Source organism: Apteryx rowi, unplaced genomic scaffold, assembly GCF_003343035.1.
Source record: "Apteryx rowi isolate R43461 unplaced genomic scaffold, aptRow1 scaffold_286, whole genome shotgun sequence".
NCBI lineage: Eukaryota > Metazoa > Chordata > Aves > Apterygiformes > Apterygidae > Apteryx > Apteryx rowi.
Window position 1 is genome coordinate 366,841 of NW_020449263.1, and position 23,994 is coordinate 390,834.

The following is a 23,994-nucleotide window of genomic DNA, read 5'->3' on the forward strand; positions in this document are numbered from 1 at the left end:
GTACAGAATGAAGAAGAAATTATAGACAGACCAAAAAGAAATAAAAGCCAAGGAGAATTAAATACAAAAAGACGTATATGGAGACCATAATTATACAAGTTTATATAAATACTGTAAATGTACTTATTTTTAAGAATACAAAAGGTTTAATAGGATCTTTTGAAGGATCCTAGGTATGTCAATGGATATTGTTGAAAGGGAAAATCTAAATTGCTACAATTTTATAATAAAATAACTTTAAATAGTATGTTCTGACTTTATTTTTTAATTCCTTTTGCAGCATTTTAACCAAATCTTCTTTCAGTTACCTTGAAGTCATATTTGTACTGCCAGGAATATCGCTATATTTGACTTCAGTGTAATGTTCAAGTGAAGACACATACACTTAAGGGGCAGAAGAGGTAACTCTTGTCTGTATTATGGTCTTTTGCACAAGAATCAGTATATAAAATACATTGTACTAACAAATTCCTATCATCTACTTTCCATGGCTATAACGGTTTACCAGGTTGTGAGATATGCATGCTGGTTTTCTGTGGAGGAATGGTTAAGCGAGAGAGGGCATGATCTGATTGGGATGAGCAATCCCGTTCTCAGGGTAAGGGAAGGAATGTAGGCCAAGGCGAGCGAGCCTTGCAGCGGCCGAGCAAGCCTTGCAGCGGCCTTGAGCACTACAAAAGAAGGTATTCACAAAACTGGTAAACAAGTCTGGACGGAACTAGGTTCCATAAATGTCGATGGAGCGCGGACAGCAACCTTGCACCAATCATGTATCCGCTTTATACGTATGGACAGAAACTGTAACCAATCATGTAACTATTGCTAGCGCATGCGTATTGCTTGTCGATATATATACTTTGTGTAAGCTCTAATAAAGGGAGAACGACCATACTCATATTGAGACTCATCGTTACTCCGGGCCCGTTCCCCCCACTCCGACAGTTTTCTGCATGTTCAGTATTTGTAAATTGACTTTCCTCGAAAACTAATGGTACATTAAAAGAAATATTTCTTTTATTAACAGTGGCCAGTCCCTCCACCTTTAACCRCTAGAAGAGAAGTGCATTTAACTACAGATACACATCAACTTTATTTATGTTGTTCTCAGGCAATTTTTTGACAGATTTCAATAAACAGAGAGTAGGTGAAACTTTTGTTTTACTCCTGTGATGGTGGTGGGATGAGATACATCGGCTAAACATCAGCATTTTGACAGAAACACACATCTAAACAGCTTCTACTTTTATTTGACAGATTCTACAGAACTATTGATTGCACTGCTGCAGAAACTACACCATCTCTTTTTGCTCCGTACAAACCACGCTCCCCAAAGAATGGTAAAAAGACAGTCTTGATAGAATGAACAAAAAGCTGAACTCTCTCTCAAATATTCAGGATACTGTGACCTCTGAGGAATCAAGCTAAACCTTGAAATTTGACTGCTCAGAGGTTGAGCCGGCTCCTGTAAAGGTCAGATGGATTATTACAGGTAATCAATTTGGCTACAATGAGTCCAAGGATCACAACTGAGAACCTTAACTGGGGCGTCACTGCTTCCCAGGGTTAATTAGAGCTAACACAGCACTGATGAATCCTGTATGCAAATTCTCTTGAAATAACAGGATACAGGGGGACTCCCTAAAGCATAAGCATAAATAGTTCAGGAATGAATCAGAACAGATATTAAGACTACGTTATTAGTGTGAAATGTGGTATCAATGATTTAGCAGGCTCTTTAGAACAGAAATATTCCTTGCTTGCATTCCTCTACAGTAACCCAAGGGGTGATTGCAGTTTCAAGTGCACAAAACTTTTTGTATCCTTGTATTGATATAGAAATATCCCATCAGAAATGCTCTGGAAGGAAGTCAACTATAGTCCATAGTACTATAGGTAATCAAGTATGATTAGTCCCAGGGATAAATATAACCTCTTCCCTTCCCTTTGCCTGCCATATTTCCAGCTGTACATCATCATCATAATAATACAAGACATATTGAAAACACATTGTAATTCGGCTTATATCAGTCCCCCTTGCCAAATTTAAAAGCGACTAAAATGAAATCGCTTGTTCACGTAGGAGGAAGAGGGAAAGGGTTAACCTCCTCTAAGCAGAAATTAAGCTTTGCAACACCTCCAGAGAGTCACAGGAACATAGAGACAGCTTGTAAAATAATTTTATATGGGTATCTATCATGGKTTTTTTTCTGTTTGGAAAGGTGATACTCTTTTCCTTCTCTGTATTCTCAAATAGCAAGATTTGATACACAATCATTTCTTGTTTCAGGGTAGCCTATAGGGGTTGTGGTAAAATGCCATTCTCTCATCTTGTCTAACAGATATTTATGTATCCTTAAGAAAGTTTAAGTATGACCTATTTGAAAATGTATCTTAGAAACTGAGCTGTGATTTCCAATCCTCAAAGGTAATAAAACTATTTTAGGCAAACTTAATAAAAAACAGTTGTGCTGTCATTTTGTCGAACGTCAACAGGCATTCATTTGAATGTTTATCTCAACTTTAACTGCTTACATTTTATGCTTCTCCAGCCTCCCTAATTTTCATGCATCATCAAGACTTAAGTGCATTTTATTTACCATTTTATTTCCCCTCATGAAAGAATTTTTACTTGGAAAATTAAACTTCAGCTTCTCTTGCAAATAATCTTCAATCAATTCCAATAATTACAGTAATACACGATGAAAATTTGTAAGTACTTGAAAACTGGCATAAATATATACTACAAAACAAGAAAAATCTGTATACCAGAAATTCTGTCCAGCTGTTACGCAGTTAATTTAATAAGTTGCTGAGTTTCATTTATATGTCATGCATCAAAGCTACCACTTCAGATCTGACACTGTTCCAGCTTCAGATGGTAAAGATAATAGCAAAATGAGAAAAATCATTTGTTATGAATATAATTGGCTGATGACTGAAAGTTTCAGTTCCATACTAATCCAGAACCAGAAAGAGCCTTTCCCAGTATCCCATTCCCCAACCCAACTGGAGTTGGATTAAAACCTCATTTTTTCTCAGAGTTCAAATCAAAGCTAGCAAAATTGTTTGAAATAATGAGTTTTGGTAGAAGTTTCATTAACACAAGTGAATGAAAAACCTCCTCTTAAATTAGTACCCAAATATGCAGAATACAAGCTCTGTCCATTAAGAATGAGACTGATTTTGAAAGGAAGTGTAGTTATGTTGTGTTTATCAGGTTATCTGTTTTAARTTACTACTCAGTTTTTCATTATCTTTCATATTGAAGTGTTATTTTAATAATAAATATTTTATGGTTGAACATTTTCCTTTAATAGGCAAATTTCTGCAGGAATTAATTCCTCCCGATTATCTCAGCCAGTATGAGTCATGACCTTCTTTTGGGAATTTAACAATTCCATAATTCAGTTTATATCTACTATCACATACAACACTTGGATGTTAAGTTACTGGAAATGTTTCTATCCTTATAAATAATGCAGCTTCCTAATGTTGCCAATTATGACATGTACATAATTTATTGCTCCCTAGAGCTGACAGAAAATTCTCTCTTCTACAGAATGCATACATTAGTTTTCGTAATGACAGTAATTTTGAGGAAAATTATCTCAGGGGTGGGAAGGAGACTGACATCCCACTTGCCCTGCTTACATTAGCCTTCCATAAATACAATGGGAATTTTCAGTAAGTGTGCAATGTAGGATTTAGGACAGCAGGGTTTTTTTTTTTTTATGACAAAAGATGCAAATAACCAGAAAAAGGATTTTCAAAGAATTCAACTCCCATTGATATCAAATTAGTCAGGTGCTTATTTGCATCTTTGATTACTTAACTACCTTCAAAAATCTCATTTCTAGTACTCATTTACACTTCCAAGTGCATTTGTTTTCAGAGAATTTTCAATACCATGTTTGGCAGCACCTGCCTAACTGTCACTGACATCCCAGACTGCCATTTATTTTACTAAAAATCTCTTGGATAATTATTCCCTTCAGTTCCTTTTTTTAAAGTCATAAAAAAGCTCAGTGTACCTTGACTAAAAGAAGTCTGAAGAGATACTTGGAAGACCTAGATGGCAAATTATGTTTAGAATTTTTTTTATCTTATGTAATGAATCCTCTAATGAATGTAACAGGCTCCCTCTGGTACTAGGAAGTAAGTTTTAATAGATTTTAGACACCCTAAATATCAAGGAGATAAGCAGTCCAGGATTTTCACTAACAAGCAGCAACTTGGGGCATATTTCGTTTTGAATACACAACCTGAGAAAATTGAAAGGAATCTTATTTTCAGTAGATAGATATTTTTTCAAAACTTATTTCTCATACACTGTAAAAGACACTTTAAATTATCATTCCCTCTTGTAAATCCTGACCGTAAATTATTGACTCTCCTCCTTTTCATTAAGGGTGTTCATCTTGTTTCATTTATTTACTTGGGAAGTGAGAGGCTTCATATGTAATTACTTTGACTTTGAAGATAATTGATAAGGTCATTTCACATTTGATCTGCAAAAACACCCACAGCCCTGGACTATTTCCTGCTCCCATGAATTTCATATCCTGTTTGTTAGACTAGTCTCTTTGAGCATCAACGCATGCTTAAGCCAATGTGAGACATTTGCTCCAATTTATGTTTTTGGGGAAAACTGAGCTTTCTACAGAAAGAGAAATTATTCTGTGCAGAAGTGTATTGTGACTGAAAACAGTAGCGAACCACCACATTAAACACTAYGTGCTTGCTTTTTTCGTTCATCATCTCAGGGAACATTAAGTTCCTGTATAACAAAACACACTCAAATTTTTTCAGAAGCTGGCTTTTTACCCTCATGTATAATAACAAGATACAACATTCAGTATTGATCAGCTAAAAACAAATCTTAAAGCAAACTGGAAGTTTTGTTGCTGTTTTCAAAGTTTTATGGAATTGAGGTAGACGCATCCCCGGTAAACTGAAATACAACAACCTAGTCCATCTGTGATAAAAAGATGTAGGGTAGAAAAAAGGTTGGCAAAATTCATATAAAATACAAACATTTCATGCTAGCGTTTTCTCACAAAACAGTGAGTAACCATGATAAACAATTGAATATTTCAAATTTCATGAATTAAAAAAAAAAAAAGAAGCTTTGTTAAATAGTCAGTTCTCAGCAAATCAGAATCACCTACTGAGTCCTGACAGGTTCTTTGAATATGTGCTTTCTTTTGGAAAATGTCACTGCTATTGAGTTTCTGCTGCAGCTAAATGGTAACAAGATATTATTTTTCCCTCAAATTTTTATATTTTTTTTATATATCATTTACTCTTTCATGAAGGTTGGTGGATATGCTAATCTATTATTTTTCAGCACTAACACGCATGTATTAAATTATTTGCAGGGCATACAGTACAGATTCACCTTGGTCTTGACAAACACATTGCTTCCAAGCAGGAATGGTTTTAAAAATTTTTTGAATTACACTGCTTATATATCTGTCAAGTATCTGCTGCTATTTGAATGGCAATAAAGATCTAGGTAATAACTGAGTATCTTCACAAATGTTGGCCTACAGGTCAGTACTTGGATAGAGAATCATATTAAAGTGTAATCATATATGAGAGATCTTTTGTCTAGGCAGCTCTAAATAGAGGTAGGGATGATAGGTAAACATAAGAGAGAGAAGCGAAGGGACATTACCATCGTTAGGAGTTAGAAGAAGCAACACAGCAGCAGCAGATTCCCCCAACAACAGGCCATCACAAAAGATTCAGGGTCTGGGCCTTTTTCTGGCTTCATTAACATTGGAAGCAAACTATGCTCTCCATTGCATAGATTAGTAACTGTCTGTAAATTCTGTGACCCAGTAATCTGATGAAACAAGAGCCTGGAGGAAACAGAGAGTGACAAAAATATCTAGAGCTAACACTCTGTAAATCAACACATCAGTGAGCTCTTTACAGGAGCTGCTCATTGATATTCTGCAGCCTGCTTTATTCAGGAGCTCACAGAACTCAAACTATTATTGCAAGAGGTGGATTGCTTTCTTTTTTAGGTACCAAATGTCAGGAACAACCCTATGACTCCTAAGCACAGGATTCAGTCATCTCTAAGTTTTTTGATCTGACAACTGACAGAAAAAGACAGTCTCATTGTAGACCACACAACTGAGCTAGAACAACAACTTTTATCCTTTTCTTTTGCTTCTAATTTCATCAAGTGACACTGGTAGCATTTGGAGGGAGAAAGGGAAGAGGTTCTTCTGAGAAAGGGCCTCAAGACCTCTTGCTAGCTTCCAGCTAACTAGAAATCCTTAGTTTTGTTGCCAGATTTCTGTATGAACGTTAACAAAAACAGTTTTGCCAAAGCCTCTTTGTCTTTAGCCCTTCCACGGTGTCCAAACCCATGAGGAGGGTTTTACCAGGACAAAGGCACTGAGCTTCTCCTATGCGAAATCCACACTCCTGCTTCTGGACAGGCTGACTGCCACATTATGTCAAATGATGCACTACTTCTGTCTACAACGGAAGCACATTACAGAATTACAGTGAAAAAATATCAAAGGTTAGAAAAAATACAACTTTATCTAACTTTTGCTCAGAAGGGATGAGGCTTCAGTAAGATCATAATTAAGTTGGACTTGGATAACAAACAAGAACAAGTGAAACCATGTTTCATTACGCTTGCTTCCTCTATATCTCATCTGACTGTTTTGCTTTCAGATTGTGGTGGGGTATTTACCTTCTTTTCTCTCCTGTTTCATCTTTGTTCTGAAACCATAAAGAAAGGAGGCAGTTCTACATGTTTCCTATACAGGTGAACTCTGCCTGGACTTTTTCACCTTTCAGTGTGTACTCAGCTGGGTTGGAGAAGAGGAGCAGACACTGCATCTATCACAGGTAGAGTCTGGCCCAGCATGGTTGGCAGTTTAGGAAACATTAGGCCGACGTCCACGTATTTCAGCGGAATTTTTGGGCCTCAGTTACAAGGGAGTAAGAGGTTGCTTTTCTGTCTTTCATAGCTGTGCTTCCTTTTGCCTTGTATCTCCTACCACCTACACAAAGGAGGGGAATGGATGAAAAACTTTGTGGTGGGCAGACAGACAGACATACTGTAACCCCAATATTAGAAATCTAAAAGTTATATGCAAAGAAAATCAACAAATGCTCACTTATATGCTTACCAAGTTGGAGAATTATTTAAATCAAGCAAAGGTCATAGTTCTTCCTCATTTTAAAACAAATACGTACAAAATAACTTCTGGATCTATGTATCTGAAATTGGTTCCAGCTAAAAATCAATATTTTTCACCGTCAAAAGTGATTTGTTGATCTAAGAACACAATCCTTGCCAGATCAATAAAGGTAACAGGCATAAAACTAATCAACTCTACTGTAAGGACAATGAACCATTTAATAACCCAATTCCATAAAACCTAACTTAACAACCTTCAGAAAGATTGAAAAAGATACAGATTTTCTGATTCACTACTTCTTGAGTTCTCATCTAAGTGATTCTAATTTAATACTTAAACAATTTAAATCAATGAAAAAAGTCCTTAATTCCAATGAGTTTTGGATCAGCTCTGTTATAACAAAAGAAGGCAAAAAACTATACTGATAGCATACAAATCTCAAGCAAGGAGAAATGCTATGACCTAATATTGATAGCTGCACTTCAGGATATGGTCTCCAAAAACATGCACCTTCATTATTATTTTTTTTACCAACCAGCATGGAGCCAAGCATCTACAGTTTTCACATACAGATTAAGCAATAAAAATGAAATGAAATAAAATAAAGTTATATGACCCAAAAGCCCTTTTGCCCATGAAGGTCATTTGTGAGCTGATCACCTTAGGCCTTTCAACACCAAAATTAGAACACCAGTTTCAGAATCTGTGTTACAGTCACTTCAGAGGAATCATCTTCAAGTGTCTCAGCTGAAATCACGCTCAGAGATTAAATACAATCTTGGGGGGAAAAAAGGTGAAGCAACTAAGGAAAATTCAGGAAGAGTAGCATGGTAGCCTCCTACAAAATGTGTTCATAATTTGTAATATTTAAAATTAAAGAAAAATTACTATTTAAAAAGTCAAGCAAGCATTACACCTGAGTATATTTTAAATGATCATGCTATGAAAATCAGATGCCACCCTCCTTTTCTCCTAACAGGAGCTGGTTGCCACTTTTGTTACCAGCATTAGCAACAGAGTTTGGTGTATGCCTCAAAGTCAAATAATGACACTATCCATAACTCTGAAAAAGTGCTGCAAGGATGTCATTCCCCTTTTCTTCAGGTCTGTGACCATACATATCTTGGGAAGCAGACTGATACAAAAACATCAAGGATTAGAAATAAGGATTAGAACCAAAACAACTGTAGCTAGAAACTTATCAAATGTGTATTAATTCTGAAAACCAAGTAGAAAGAACTTTCCTTTCCTAATTAATTCCTGAATCTAGATTCAAGACCAAATACCAAGTGTTCAAAGTTATTAAGACATTTACTTGCTCAAGCATTTAATCTGTGAATCATTTAATCCATTTTGGCAATGGAAAAAAAAGTCACTTTCATATTCGTGTCTCATCTCCCACTCAGTATAGCACAAGGAATGGCCTGTACTCAAGACGTTCATAAGCAGAACAGAGGACATACAGCTCAAGACACAAAAAAATGCTGCGTTTTGACTTGCATTTCTTTTTGGTAGTGATTAAAATTTCCTCTTGGGTATCCAACTAGAAATATACCATAAGAGGTGACTTTTTCGGAGAACAAGTTAAACCGATCCCTTATTCAAGGGTTTAAAAGATTTTTTTTTTTCAGCCCTTCATATAAAGCTACTTATTTATCTTGTCCAGCTACATGCTGGTTTTCCATCATTCAATACTGTATTTTAACCTTCCTTACACTCTCTTTTTCTATTTCTCTTTCTACTGCTTTTAAACAGACTTAAAAAGCAAAGAAAACAAAAACCAGTTGGTCAGCACTTCTGGCTGGCTCAGCATCCCCAGTCTAAATTTTTTGCTAGAACTGCTTGGAAATTTTCTAGATGAAGAGGTTTATCAGAAATTGCAAAAATTAGGCATATAGCCTTTGGTACCTTCTAAGAGGAGAGAGGCAGAGTGCCAACAACTCTGACTTCTTTGCTATGCTACCCAGTGCGCTTCTGCAGAGCTCAGATTCCAGATCCCACACCTATCATGAACTAAGCCTGGTGACCCAACAGGGCAGCCCTGAGTTTCTGGGACATTCCCCCCTGCCGCCCCCCAGGCCACACACACTTTTTTTTTTCCCCTGATGCTTCAACCTGTCTTGTTTTAAGTAACAGGCCACACACTTGGTTAATTGGCAGTCCTGAGCTCTCAGCAAAGCTTAGGAAGCATGACTAAAGCCAAAACTCCCACGGTTTGCACCTCAAAGCCAGGCAGCTCTTCTCTAGTCGTGACTTTCAGATAGAAACCTTAACTACAGATTTTGAGATCTGTATGAGGGCTGGGGCTTGGTGTTAAGTGCCCAAGCTCAACTTGGCATAAAGGTCTTCAAATTAAACTGGTTAAGTGATTTCAGATGCAATTTCTTTCCTATTCTCTTTTCTACAAGCTACAAAAATTTTACTTTATTTCTGATGCTGAGCTTTCCCTCTTCCTTTTCCGCTTCTCCTAAATAGTCCATCTCCCAGTTACTTCATATTTTTTCTCCTCCTTTCCCTTCCTGTAGACTTGTTCACCACACCACATTTTCCACAAAAACATGCAAGATACTTAGATTCATTTTGTATCTCCCTATACAGCCATTTTGGGTTGTTTTGTTGTTGTTTTCTCCCATCTCTAAGATCAGAGAAGCAATGGAGATACTGCAACATTTTACATATCTAAAAGACAGGCTCCAAGCCCATGCCACAGCCTGGCTGCGTTGGCTTGGGCTACTACTGAACTTCACACACTGGAATTTCTGTATCCCTTCCCAAGTGTGTCAAAACAAGCAGCTAAGGGGAGCGGGCTGCGTGAGCCAGGGGGCTCTCGGGAACCTTTAAAGGGGACTTTAAGCACACTTCACTGCACAACTTTGTGAGAAAGCTGACTTGATGAAATTCAGTCTAACAAAATGGAAAGCACATAATATTTAAACATCCATCTGTCTAGAAAAAGAAGTCCTAGGAATACGGGGGACTACTAAAAACTCCCCTCCATCCCCCTGCATCAGTGTATTTATAATGATTTTTATTATGTGTTATAGAAGTTAGACGAATCTGATTCCTCAGGATTCAAAGCTTATTTTTAAATATAAATGATTTTCAACCATTCATCTGTCTCAGAACCTTGCAGGATTCAGTCTTACATAGGTGAGCACATATCAAATTATAGAAACAACTTATTCCTCTGATACTGCCTTACTTTTTTGGAATGCCTGTAAGGGAACAGAGAAACCAACTCCTTTTGGTGACATGCCAACAAATATCTAATGATATTATTATGTATTTTAAAATTCTAACTTCTATTGCACCCTCTAAAAACTAAGAAAAAGCTTTTTTCATTTTACCACATGAGAGCATTAAATAATATAGGCAGAGCAAAAAGACACATCTAGCCATTTCTCCTAAATTTGAAGGATTTTGCTGCTACTGGTAAATGGTTATAAAGCTGCCATACTATCAGTTCTCCCTTGGCTTTGAAGATGACAGATTTGCTGTGGGAAGGAAAGCCTGAAAAATGACAGTTTGCACTGAGCAGATGATAACTGTTAGCTGCACATATTTCCTTTAAAAAAATTTTTGCAAGGCTTGTCACAACAATGGTCTTTGGAAGACGGTTGTTTTTTGACATTGATGCTTATTTGGAAACTGGGAGTGAATCCCAGATAGGAGCTTTGCTACAACAACTACAGGCTTCTTGGAATCCCATCTCCCTCAGCAGCTACAAAATGTTCATATGGTCCCACAGACTTTCATGTCTGGAAAGGAGGCAGCTCACGTTAAATGAGTTGTGAAATGGCAAATGTTAATCTTACTTTACCTAATATTTCACTCAGGAAATAATTTCCTCTTTAGGCAATTGGCAGTACCAGTCAGATATGGATGATTAATGATGAAGAAGGTCATTTGCTGACTACTCCTCCTTTTTGACAGAGAGATTCATTTCTTGTCTGCCACAYGCAAAATTAGGAAATTCTGCATAGTGGACAGGATTTCAAGAAAGAATCAGATTGGATTTTTCTTTTTTTGAGATTTTTTTACATGTACAATTACATTTACAATTATAATGCAATTACAAATAAAAATACAGTCACAAACAGGTTTAAAAGCCTAAGTGTCATAAAGATTTCAGCCTTTAGTTATGTTGTTTTAATTGGTGAAAGCATGTTCTCCTTCCCCTCAGTTTTACTTCTTTCTTGCCAAGTAGAGGGTAGAACTTCATACACATAAGGAAATTATTATTATTAAAATTATTCTAGTGAAATTTTTATACTGTAGGTTCTTAAAAAAATTGCAGCTTTCAATGAATTTTTAAAAATGTTTCTAATCACTTCAGTCAAATGCTTACTTGAAAATACAGCTTGCCTACAGTCAAAGGAGCAACAAGGTGCCAAATACAAAAAAATTAAGTTAGTGTAGGCAATTCCAAGTAAGATTTCTGTTTACAGTCAAAGTGGCAGGCTACAACTTTTGAAAGAAGATAGCACTATTTTTYTTCCACCCAGGATTTTTATAGAGACTCTGAAAAATAGACTTATTAATTCTATTTAATTATAAACTTGGTTCTCTCTCTAATGGTATGCTCTGTACAAATGCTTAATAGAAAGCTTTTGTTGTAAATTGCAAAGGACAATTCACAAAATTTTCATTTAAATGAAAAATGCTATAACTGAGGTCTGTTTTACAGTAATCCATTGTAGCTGTCAGATGCACTCTATCACAAAGATTAAAATCTTCCATGCATGAAGTGCAGGACCAACAAGGCACTTTGGGACTCTAAATTGGCAAGGTAGCTAAACTTCGGTACTAACAAACTGAGCAATCCACAAAAGCCCTATTACAGGGAACTACATTACTTGGCACCTAGATTTATTCAACATTCTGGTGATTCAGTTTTCCCAACTTCCATACATATTTCTTGTTCACAAAAACAGCACTGGCTCTGCATGGGTGTGGACAGATAGTTTTTGCATGGATGTGACTCCTATTCTGAATAGCTACAGCTATTTCTTCTCCTCTGCCTCATCCAATGCAGAGAGAAAAAGTCAGAGTAAATGTTTCTGATCACAAAGTAAACCCATTTCCCAGCTTTTAGGACAAAAACATTCTGTTCTGTTACAAGTACAACAGGAAGGACCATTTCAGCTTGAGTTATAGCTACACAATGTCCTTTACTTGGAATGGATTGCATAGCTATAAGCTAATCCTTAAACATAAAAACGATCATAGAGCTCTACTTTCCATGGCTTGTATTTCTATGGAACCATTCAAGTAGTAACATATTATCCCCCAGGAAAAAGATTATCAATATGACATCTAAGAAGAAAGCAGACAAAATAAATAAAGGCTGCTGTGATTTACCAATAACCATTTGTCAGGAAGGTCACTCATCCTTTACTAATTATTGTGAAGTAGAAAATCTCTTTTACCTTTAAATTTCCCAACCACTAACCTAGACACAACAAAAAGATTAAGAAGGTAACCAGGTATTTATATATTGTAGTGCTCTAGTTTATTCCAAAACTCATCCTTTATACAGTTTATATGCTCAAGTATTATAACATTGAATACACATTCTAAATAACACATTTACTTTTTTCCTTGAATATGTACTTAAATATCCCATTAACAATTTAGAACACGCTGGCTTCCACCTGGATTTCAAATATAGTTTGCTCTCTTTCATCAGTTGAAGGATTTCACGAGTCCTGAAAACTCAGCCTGCAATTAACAACTGGGACTAGCTTGTCTTGTGCTTTTTTGCTTTGTGAATTGACAGCTTTCAAACCAGTTCTGTAGGGTAGCTGCTGGGCTCCAAGGAAGAGATTGCAGACAAAGAAAAAAATAACAGAATAAGCAAGACATGCAGGTAAAATAAAAATGTGTGAGGGATATAGGGGTAGTGATAGGAAGAGCAAATCGGGTGACTACTAGTTTCACTTTGCTTTACTTTAAGGTGCTCAGCTAATAGAAAGTATTTGACCAGCACCATGAGTACTATTCCACAGGGACTAAGAGCACTTCCTGGTGCAGGGAAGCTTAAATGAATTTGAAATCCATGATGTAGCATCCTCCTCCATGGAAGCTGTGTCAATTCCTTCCATCCTCAAAACAGCAAAATTTATATTTATATAAATGCTTGCAATATTTAATTATAAGTTAAAGAGAAGCAACATGGTGCATATTTTGATGAGATGGGGACTGGAACAATTGAATGTCATGAACTACAGCAGTTAATTTCAGTTTCAACTATATACTAGCTCTCATTAAAATACAAAGTGGTGAAATAATTCAGTGCTGCCGAGACACAAGCCAGTAACTTCGTAACCTCATTGTTCGTAATCTCATTGTTGTCAAAATGGGATGCAATACTCCAGAAATATCTAAACTATATGAGACTGAGAATGTTAAGATGGCTGCAGTACCTCAGCAGTAAAATTCATAATTACATCTGAGGAAAGACTTTTGAGCAAAGAAAAGCAAATACCTTTTCCTCTGAAAGCTGCAGAAAAGCATCTCTTAGAAGAAAAGGAAAAAAACAATGCTTCACTGAGAAGATGTGCATGGTATTGTATGGTTTATATTTAGAGTCTGTGTCAATCTCACTGACATGACCTGTATGATTAAAGCTCATTTTAGCCACAGTTAAGAATTTTTAAAGGAAGAGGGGAAAGATGTAGCAAGGAGTACAATAAGAAAAACTGCAAACGTAACACGAACCATTAATGCCATTCAGAGTCCAACCACAGGAACTTCTCCTTTGGCCTTGCATGTTAAACATCTATCTAGCTCTGTTATCTTCATTATACTGTGTCAGCAACTTAAATTTATCTCTGCCAGATTTAAAACAGGGTCTGAAACACAATATTTATCTCATGATACGTTACCAACAAGGGCGAACTCATTTGTTATTCTAAACTTGTCTTTTTAGGATATTGAAGGGATAGGGTGCTACAAGTAAAAACAGTACCTCACTAGTTTTAAACAAGAACACTGCAACAGAAAGCTTAGAAATTCTCAGGTTAGAGTTTAAGAGATCGACCCAGATTGCCTTTGTCCTACAGAATAGAATCCCCAAGACTATGCTATARCTTGTCTACATAATCAACAATATTATATTGTATAGCTCCAACACTAAATAAAATGTCTAGACAAAAAATACCAGTCAACTCCTTGCATAAGCAAAGCCATGGAGAGGGAAACAGCCTAATTGCCTAACTTCAAGGTTAGGTAAGAACTATTGCACCCACAGTGAATTTTGAGTAAGAAAATGAAAGTATACTAGCTAAAAACCGATCTTTGTAAGAACATATAAGAAATGACTCTCCCTTTTGGCATTAATGCTATATCCTTGGATTTTTTCATTTCTCCTCCCCCCCCACCTTTGTTGCACAGTAACAGAAAGTCARGATCCTCTTGGCTGTTCTGGTCAAATCCTTGCCATGTGAAGACAGAGAACAGATTTGGAAAAATCTTCAGATGAACAGGAAAAAAACAGAAATCCATCTGTGGATTAAAGGATGGGCCAGTGGAATAGGATATGGCAAAGCAGCATGCAATGATTAAGCTAGTAACAAGACAATGGTCACTATAAAAGTACGAATACTGGGGCAGGAAGGGGGGAGATTAGCTGGTGGAAAAGGCAAAATAAGGATTATCATGAAACACAAGATGACAAAAAATGAAAGTTTCTGGCCTGAATTCTGATCCCCCTTTGTCAAGAGTACCAACAAAGCCTTAAACTGCGCTTTTTACCGTTGGTAGCGGAGGTTTCAGTTTTGCAGAAACTTTGAGCCGGCAACTTAAGACCCAAAGCAAGCCGAGCAGGAAATTTTGGTGACACATTTTGCTATCCCATGTACTCTCAGACAGAAAGAGCTCTGAAATGAATCTTGGTTATTAAGTGTGCTGCATAGTTCACAAACAACACAAGACAGACTCAAAGGTCCAATAATCTTGAAACTCACTGTAGAATAATATACCTAGCTTCCTACTCAGCATGATTATATTACTTGGAAGATGGCATCTGCAATACTGAGGGGCTCCCTTGGCAACATGCCAGGACCCAGAACACTGTGCTTAACCTGCATACATATTTACATATTAAAATAAAGGATGAGTACGCATCTGCTGTAGTACTATGCAGAGTATGTGTCATATCAGAAAGCGTAGATTTGCTATCCGGATCTTTTGTTTCCCAACTTTGAACCCCTGGCAAACACCTTTAAGCAGTATGATTAGCCATCTACCTTCCCTTATTTCTTGGAAGGGAGAGGAAAAAGGATGCTTGTTCCTTATTACAGTAGTACCTGGGAGGGAATTGCAGTTGACAGTCTCAGGCAGCGAATGGATGAGCAATTCCAGGGGTGCCAGATTACTTATATAACAAAATAAACTGCTAAGATGACAAACTCATAGTTGCAGCATGTAATACATTTACAGTTTGAATCGTCTGTTCAAGCAAGAGCACAGCCCCTATAGAAAACAAGCTGAGGACTTATGAAACACATATCATTCTGTCAAATTACATGAATTCCCCTTGCGGTGAAGACGCAATGCTTTTAGCAAGAGTATTGAACACAAAGTGCCGGAAGCTTTGCAAAGGTTAGGAAGTCTCCCTGACCTTCCTTATCCCTCACACTAATTAATTTCAATGGGAGTTTGTAAGATGGTGAGAAGAGTAACTGTAAGAGAGCCCAGAGCATTCAATCAGGCATTTCTGAACTGATCCAAGCTGCTTCATAGCTGCTGCAGTTTCAGAATTCCAGGGCCATTAAGAAATCATTAATGCAGAAGAATGACATTAGAATGTCACAGCACAGCAGTAAAGTCTATTTGGAAGCATAGGGGGGCTATATATAGTGAGGAAAAAGCAATTTTTTTTATTTTTTTTTAAGTCTGCTTTGAAACAATATATTTTCATAGTCCAAATACATCATACAAATACAGAGGCAAAGTAATTTGGAAAACCAATTATCAGCTGACAATAATCACAACACCTTTACAGACAAACTGCAAAAGTAACTTTTCCTATGTACATATATGCAAGAAACAGTCTGATAAATAACTACAAAGGAATAAATGCATACTTATTGATTTGGGGTTTTGGCTGGTTTTGAAATGCAGTTTTATTGAAAGATTGCTGATTTTCATTTTTAGTATTTAAGTAATTCTCAAGGGACATTTAACTGGAAGACATTGAAAACTGAATATTTATGAAATATTAAAAATATCTTTAGATCTTTATCTTTAGGTTTCACCCTGGATTTTTCTGGCTATTACAAATACTCCTTGAATTTTTCAGAGAACAATACCTGTAATAATACATCTGTACTTGTATTATGCTGAACTTCTATTACTATATTACCTGCAGTACTAGAGAGCCACTGCTTGTTGCATGTATACTCTGATCTGTCTGCATTGCAAACCCACAAAAGTTTGTATATCAATATAATTTCATTTTTTTAAGGTCACATTCACTAACATTTCCTGAGTTGGTTTAACATACCAAATGATGGTTTATCTATTGCTCTTTTGTAGTGTTTTGAAAACAAGGCTGTTGGCAGGGGGGATGAATTAGTTTATTACATTTATTTTTGTTCATACTACTGTATGACTATGGAAAAGAGGTAGTAGAGACTTAGGTAGTTATTAACCTCAGGAAAGAACTGAACTATTGCGGATTAGAGGAAAGATATGGGCGTGATTTGTCTTGCAATTTTTCCTTCCCCTCCCCTATTAAATCAATTTTGAACGTCTCCTTAGTTCCAGTTCTTGCAAGATCTAATAAGTATAAATGTGCAACAATGTCATAGGGGCAATTATACAGAATTTTCAAGATTGATGATGATGGACGAACACTTAATTGCAGTGTTTTTTTGGTTTTTAAATGACATAATTTTCATGATCTTTTTAAGTATTTTCTTRTAATAACCATCATTAGAGCAACTAGGCAATTTCAAGAGACTTCTAATTATGACAGCTAGGGAAAGTATTAGTTAGGCAATCGCTTTCCATTGCTTACATTATAGGATAAACATCATCAATACATACATATGAATATAATTTTTTAATATTTACACAAGAGAGAAAATTAAATTTCCTTCCAGCTGCTTTGGAGCTTGCTACTCCTAATTAAGAGTATTGTCTTAGTTTGTTGACTAAAATCACTGTATTATTAATTTAATACACTTGTTTTTGCAGCATTCTTGTTATTTAAAAACAGATGTTGAATCATGCAAGTTCAATCCAAAATAGTACAGCCCAGTAAAATATGGTGAAGTCACACCTGCAGTAGCAGAAATATAATGAAAAAATATAAAGGAAGCTGGTGAAAAAGGACAAAAAATACTGGGGATAGAGCTTGAGGAATTGCACAGAATTATTTTATCCAGTCTCCATATCCTCCATTTTGGAGGACACTGGAGAACATTCAATAGATGCAAATCATAGGCAAAGATTCTATAAGCAGAGGGAGTCTCAAAAGTCTATAAGTAACAATATAACACTGGAGAGAGAAAAGCAGRCCTACAGTGGAATTCTTCTCTGGCATAATCACAGTATTAGTGTTTTAAACTGAAGTTTTAATTAACAGTTTAGAGGTTCAGTTGTGATTATAATAAAGGCTAATGAATGTTAATAACTTAAGGTTGATTTTTTTGACCCTGATACTGGTTTATCCTAACTTCAGTATCTGTTGATACTTCAGTATCTTCAGTATGCATTGGCTAACAAATAAATAGTGAGCATTGACTGAAATTGAATGCAAGAACTATTGACAAAACTATGCAAAGTCTGTTTTAAACAATGGAACAATAAATCTTCCAGTAGGTTTAAACAAAAGGTCAACCGCACTGCTCATAAACCTTATTTAACAACATATCACATGATTTTGAACTCGTTTCAAGCCAGGATGGCTGTTTCAATCAGGGACAAAGCATTTCAGTCAGTTGGTAAACATTTTAAGTAAAGCATGCTATATATACTTACATTTGTTATTGTACTGTAACTTTGTGGAATATAACATTTGGATAGAGAGAAATGCTAGCTTTTATCAGAGCTGGCATAATACTGCAAGACATTTTTGAGCTTTTGATTTACTTTAAAAAGCAATTTACTGCTAGCTTGGCCACTGCTGACCAGCCAAAATTGATAGCACCTATCCAACACCTAGGTAGCACTCTGTCTTTCTTTAGTGAAACCAAAAAGGTGAATTTCAGAAGATAAAATAGTAAATATCTTTGAAGCTCAGGCTTTATGTTTTTAAATATTGTTTCYGTCCCTTCATTATAGTGGGATTTGCAGATGACCAGAAAGTAAGGTTATCTTCATTCAGGAGGAATGTTAGAGTTGTGTTGAAACAACAGCCACCTTCTCTTTGTACTGCAGTTTATCAGTTGTGATATAAGTCTATTAATAAAGATCAATGATTCTTAGCACCAGCTTTTCTTCACTGGTTATAGACCAACTGAAGACACTGGCAGAGCTGAGGACATTAGAAGGATGAAACTGAGTAGGCATAGAAAGGAATGCAAAAGTTATGATGCTTAGGTGTTTTTTTCCTAGTATGCCTAGCTTTTGCCACTATCAGGATTATTTACCATGAAATATTAGCAGAACAGATATGTTTCAAAGTTTAGACATCCCAGACGAATTCAGTTCACGCTGAGTTACACAAGCTTTTCTAGGGAACACCACTAAAAGAGTCTCCTCTCCCCCAAAGTAATATATTCATTCTGAATCATTGATACAGGAAATGTTATCCTAAATTGCTGACCAGAATAAAACTACATCAAGATGTCTCACCATTGTTTTCCACCCTCATTCCGAATACCAATGCAGACCATGTTTAAGGACTTTGCCACAAGTCCATTGATTTACCCTAATAACAGACCTTGCAAATAGAATTGTTGATACTATGGAATGAAATTGTTAATACCATATAATACAAATATATTTCATGTACTTATTACACAAGATTGACATTCAGACAAAAAAGTATAAGTGTTCTTATTTTAAAACCCAGATATGTATTTCATTCATTCTTGACTGATGAATATGGCCAATGAATTTGAAAAGTAAAGCAATGAAAATGAGTTTACACTAAGCTCCAAATTGTTCTTTCTTGAATGTCATACCAAAATTAGCTCACAGGAAATTACTCAAAAGCTAATTGATTAAAACTTCTGTTAATGATACTAAGAGTTTTTTTATAAAAAAATTTAGAAAAAATGTATTGTGGAATCTCAGTCCTACTGCAGAGTCATTTCTGAATTTAATGACATTTTCTATTAAAATTACAAGGCTTTACTTTAATGCAGTGTAATCTAACGATACCCTTCATAAGTAGCTGGTATGGGGGAATAGACTTGTATTATCCTCTGCAAAAACCTCTTTAGTTTAATTTCAAAGACTGATTAGGATTCTGGGAAGATTATTTTTAAGGGTTTTTTTTGTTTGTTTGATTGGTTGTTTGTTTAACTTTTCTACCTGCCTTTATCACTCATTTCCTTGAATAATGAAAGGTCATTTTAGTTTGCAAATGCAAAAGCTGACATGCGTGATGACTCAGTGACAATCTTTTCCTATCTTTTCCAATCTTTTTAATAGTTCGGATAATAGGAAAACAAATTAATGTAAGCTAGAATCTTAGAGTCGAAAGCATAATTCATTTCTAAATAGTTAATAAACAGGATCTGGTTTCCTAATTAAATCCATAGTTTGAGTGCACGCTTCCTTCTGAAAAATGTTGTAGTACTTGTCATCAAAAGCCTGAAAAAATATCACAGTAAACCCTTTTCTGCAGTCACGTGATCTGGGAGGCAACAGCAAGGAACAGAATATACATCTTCCAGGGAATTTGGGGGGCAGGGAGGGTTTCTTTCTAGTATTTGTTCCTCTGCTTTGTCATAGCATACGATGAATGTCAATATTTCACATCTAACCAGGAAAACAGGTTGTTTTTTTTAAATAATCTATGATGCCTAGATGCTGTTTTCCTAGCTTTTGTAGCAAAAAGCAAGGAATGTTTTAGACAGAAAACTCAGGACTGATTTTAGTTTTCTCATAGACTCCTAATCAAATGTTAATATTTCCATTGTGCAAGGAGTTTTGACAGAGGACAGCCCTTAAAGTTTAAGATCAAACTAAAGATTAAGACTAAAGCACTTATTACATATGTTATAGAAACATGTAATTAACACTAACAACATTGCTTAAGACATCAGATTGAAGTTATAAATTGCTCAGCTTTAAAAGCAGGTATTCTAAAACAGCCAAAAGGTACATAATGTTTGAGATTTAGAAATTCTTTAAACATGCTTATGTGTAGTAAGTCTCCTCTTAACAATATAGTAAGTCATCTACAGCAGTAGAGGCTTCAAAAATTTGGGGTTAATTTTTCTGAGCATATTAATGGCAAAGTAAACGGGGGAAAAGCATGTTCAGCTGTCTGAGTTAGGATTAGAGAGCAGRCCAACATGGGTGTCTGCTACAGACCACCAAATCATAAAGAAGTAGATGATGCCTTTTTCAGACAACTGGAAGAAGCCTCCCATTCACAGGCCCTAGTCCTCAAGGAGATCATTAACCAYCCCAATATCTGCTGGAGGGACACACAGCAGGGCACAAGCAATCTAAGGGTTTTCTGGAGTGCATCAATGATAACTCCTCAACACAAGTGATTGAGTGGCTGATGAGGGGAGGCACTCTGCTGGACTTGCAAATGAGGAAGAACTGTGTGGTAATGTGAAGGTCAGGGATAGCCCTTGGCCACAGTGACCATGAGATGGAGTTCAGGGTCATGAGGGGAGGGAGCAAGGCAAAAAGCAGGAGGCTCGCAAACCTAGACTTCAGGAGAGCAGACTTTGGCCTGTTCAAGGATCTGCTTGGAAGAATCCCTTGGAAGACTGTCCTGGAGAGATGAGGGGTCCAGGGTTCTCACAGTGAACTTTCTCCCATTACTGATTTTTTCCTCTTAATATCTGTAACAGTTAAAACATAGCAAACTCTCTCTCTCGCTCTCTCTCTCCATATATATAATTTCTCATAAAAGATAAATTGTTTTATTAATTCATACTGACAGGAGCTCTTTAGTATGACAGCAGCTGAGGAGGCTTGACAAGCTTTCACGTAAATAGAGAGTGGCTGCCTTGTAAATCAAGCGTCTCGTTCCTCCAGACACGTTTTGATGTCACTTGCAGTTGTACCACACTAATAGCAACATGCCTTACCCCCTTGCCCCATTTATCTCTAAGAGAGGCTGACAAATTAAGAATAATAAATAAACAAAAGCAGATCTACTTTTAACAGTCTCCAGCTCCAGTGATTATGATCAGTTCACCTGAAGGGGCCTTACCAGCATGGTAGGCAGGACTGAGTTCGGGTTCCATGATAACTGGCAAGCTTAACTGCATCCTGTCTCATTAACATCAGCTCATAACGTGATAACTGGGTCCAAGCATTGAACATGACTGGAAGCTGATTCATGCACTTCAGAATGCCTTAGAGGCTATAGAAGGGTCACAATCAATCTTCAGTTACAGCAAAAAGACCTAACATTACTGTGGATGGCATTTTTTAAAATTCATGCAGGCCTTGAGCACCTGCATAATACTACTGCTCTCTGCAGTACATTTTAATGAGTTCTTTGATTTGTTGTCATTCACACAGGGTGCAAAAAGAAAAACAGGAATTCAGGGATGGATCCAGCAAACTTTTACAAATTCAGTTAGTCCATTAATTTCAATGGGATGATAACTGAAGTCTATAAATACATCTAAATTTGAACACACAAGTATATATGTGGATTTGCCGCCAGAGCATTAGCTAAGATAGTTTCCTCCCTAGCTTAGATGCTGCTGGGGAGGGTATCCTTCAATTTTCCTGATAAGATGAGAGATAAAAATAATCTATTCCACACCTTGCAAGTAAAAGCTGTATTCTCAAATGCCAATTGCTAGGTAGAAGCTTTTGTCAGCCACTGAGGAACAGTAGATAACTCAAGAGCGAAGGAGTATTTTTTAGTCTTCACTGCAATGAGTTATCGTCCAATTCAAGCATAACCAAACAGAAAAAGTTGAAAGATGGAATTCAGTTCCTACCCAATAAAACCAAACAAATGAAAAGGTACAGACCTATTCCCTCCAAAATGTAAAGACAACTCCAATAGAAATCTAAGTTCCTCACCACTTTTACCACTTTTTTTTTTTTTTTTTTTCTCTTTCAGTGAATCAAGTCAAATGAAACCTTACCAGAAGTTCTGGAAGAGATCGTTCAGCACTGAAGAGAGTTAGATGTTGGTTTCTTAGAATTAGATGCAAGTTTGTCAATAGACCCAGGATTTCACCTAACTGATTTTCATGAATATATGACGTTCTAGTCACAAGATTCAAAACTATGCTCTTTAGAAAATACAGAAAATGATTTTTAGAGACAGAGGTAACCAGTTAACTAGTGAACTTATTTGAACCAATCCTCCATATTAATATATTTTAGTAAGTGGAATAAAAGAATAATCATTCTATCAGCACTGATACCCTGAGGGATTATCTTCCTATCAAATGAAACCAYGTGAAAATGAGCACCAAAAAAAATAAAATTAAAAAAAACAACCACCCACATCCACTAAAATTATTTTTCCCAGAGACATGAAGAACAGTCAAACACTTTTCCCTCTGACTTTCTTATTAGCAAACTGTGATTTTGAAAATCCTGCAAGGGCTGTCTGACCTTGAAGATCCCATCCAATAGTTAGTAGAACAGGAGGTGGAAGCAGAGAAGCTAACGCAGTTCATGCCACACCTGCTTTAATTCACTTCAGCAGGTGGTAGACAGGTTGGCTGGCAAAAGAGAGGAACCTGGAAATCATGTTCCGTCTTATGGAAAACGTAACCATGATGGAGCATGGTATGTTATGACAATGCCAGTGTAGCTCACTATTACTCCTCCTCCCTTACAATATGGGGAAAGGGAAGGAAGAACTGCAGCTCAGCATGTTTGACCGTAAGGTGGCAAAATTTATGCATCTCCTTTTGCTAACAGCTGTTCCTGAAGTCACAATTTAGTTATAATACAAAATTTTCATCTGCCATGAGAATATTATCCCTAACTTTCCAATTTAAAGATTTTTGAAAAATACTAGTTATTATAACTTACCTCTAGATATGGCTAATGTACTTGAGATGAACACTAGAAATGAAAACTGAAAGCATAATAAAGACAATCCATTTTGCTAGTTTTTGGATATACTTATATAGATCTGAGCATTTTAACAATTTGTAAAAAAAAATAAAAAAAATTGTGTAGATTTATTTATCAGAATTGTTTTAATCTATCAAATCCTTCATTTTCATGGTACTCAAAATCTAAAGAGAAAGAACACAGTCTCATTTTCTTTTAACACACTTGCTTCCAGTTCTTTGAAAATGGAACAATTAAAAAAAACAAAAAACTTTCTGGAATGCAGTACATATGTCTTCCTAGTTCTAGCCATGACCATCTGAAGTTTAACTACTAATTATATTTTATGGTWATTTTTTCTTTTAAAGTCTAATATTACAAGGTTTTCAGAATACTCTGATCTCCTGCATTCAACAAATCATGTATAACACTGCAGAAACTCTTAACTAAACGGATTCTGAAATGTGTAACAAAAGCAGCTGGTAGTTTTCCTCAACTTTTTATTAAAAGGGTTCTCCCACCCCTGACTCAGAGAAATGAAAACAAATGAAACATTAAAAAAAGGAAACATATTCTAAAGGAGAAGGCTTGCAAGCCTTGCTTAATAACATTGTGTTGCACTGTACAGTAAACATCGTTTAGT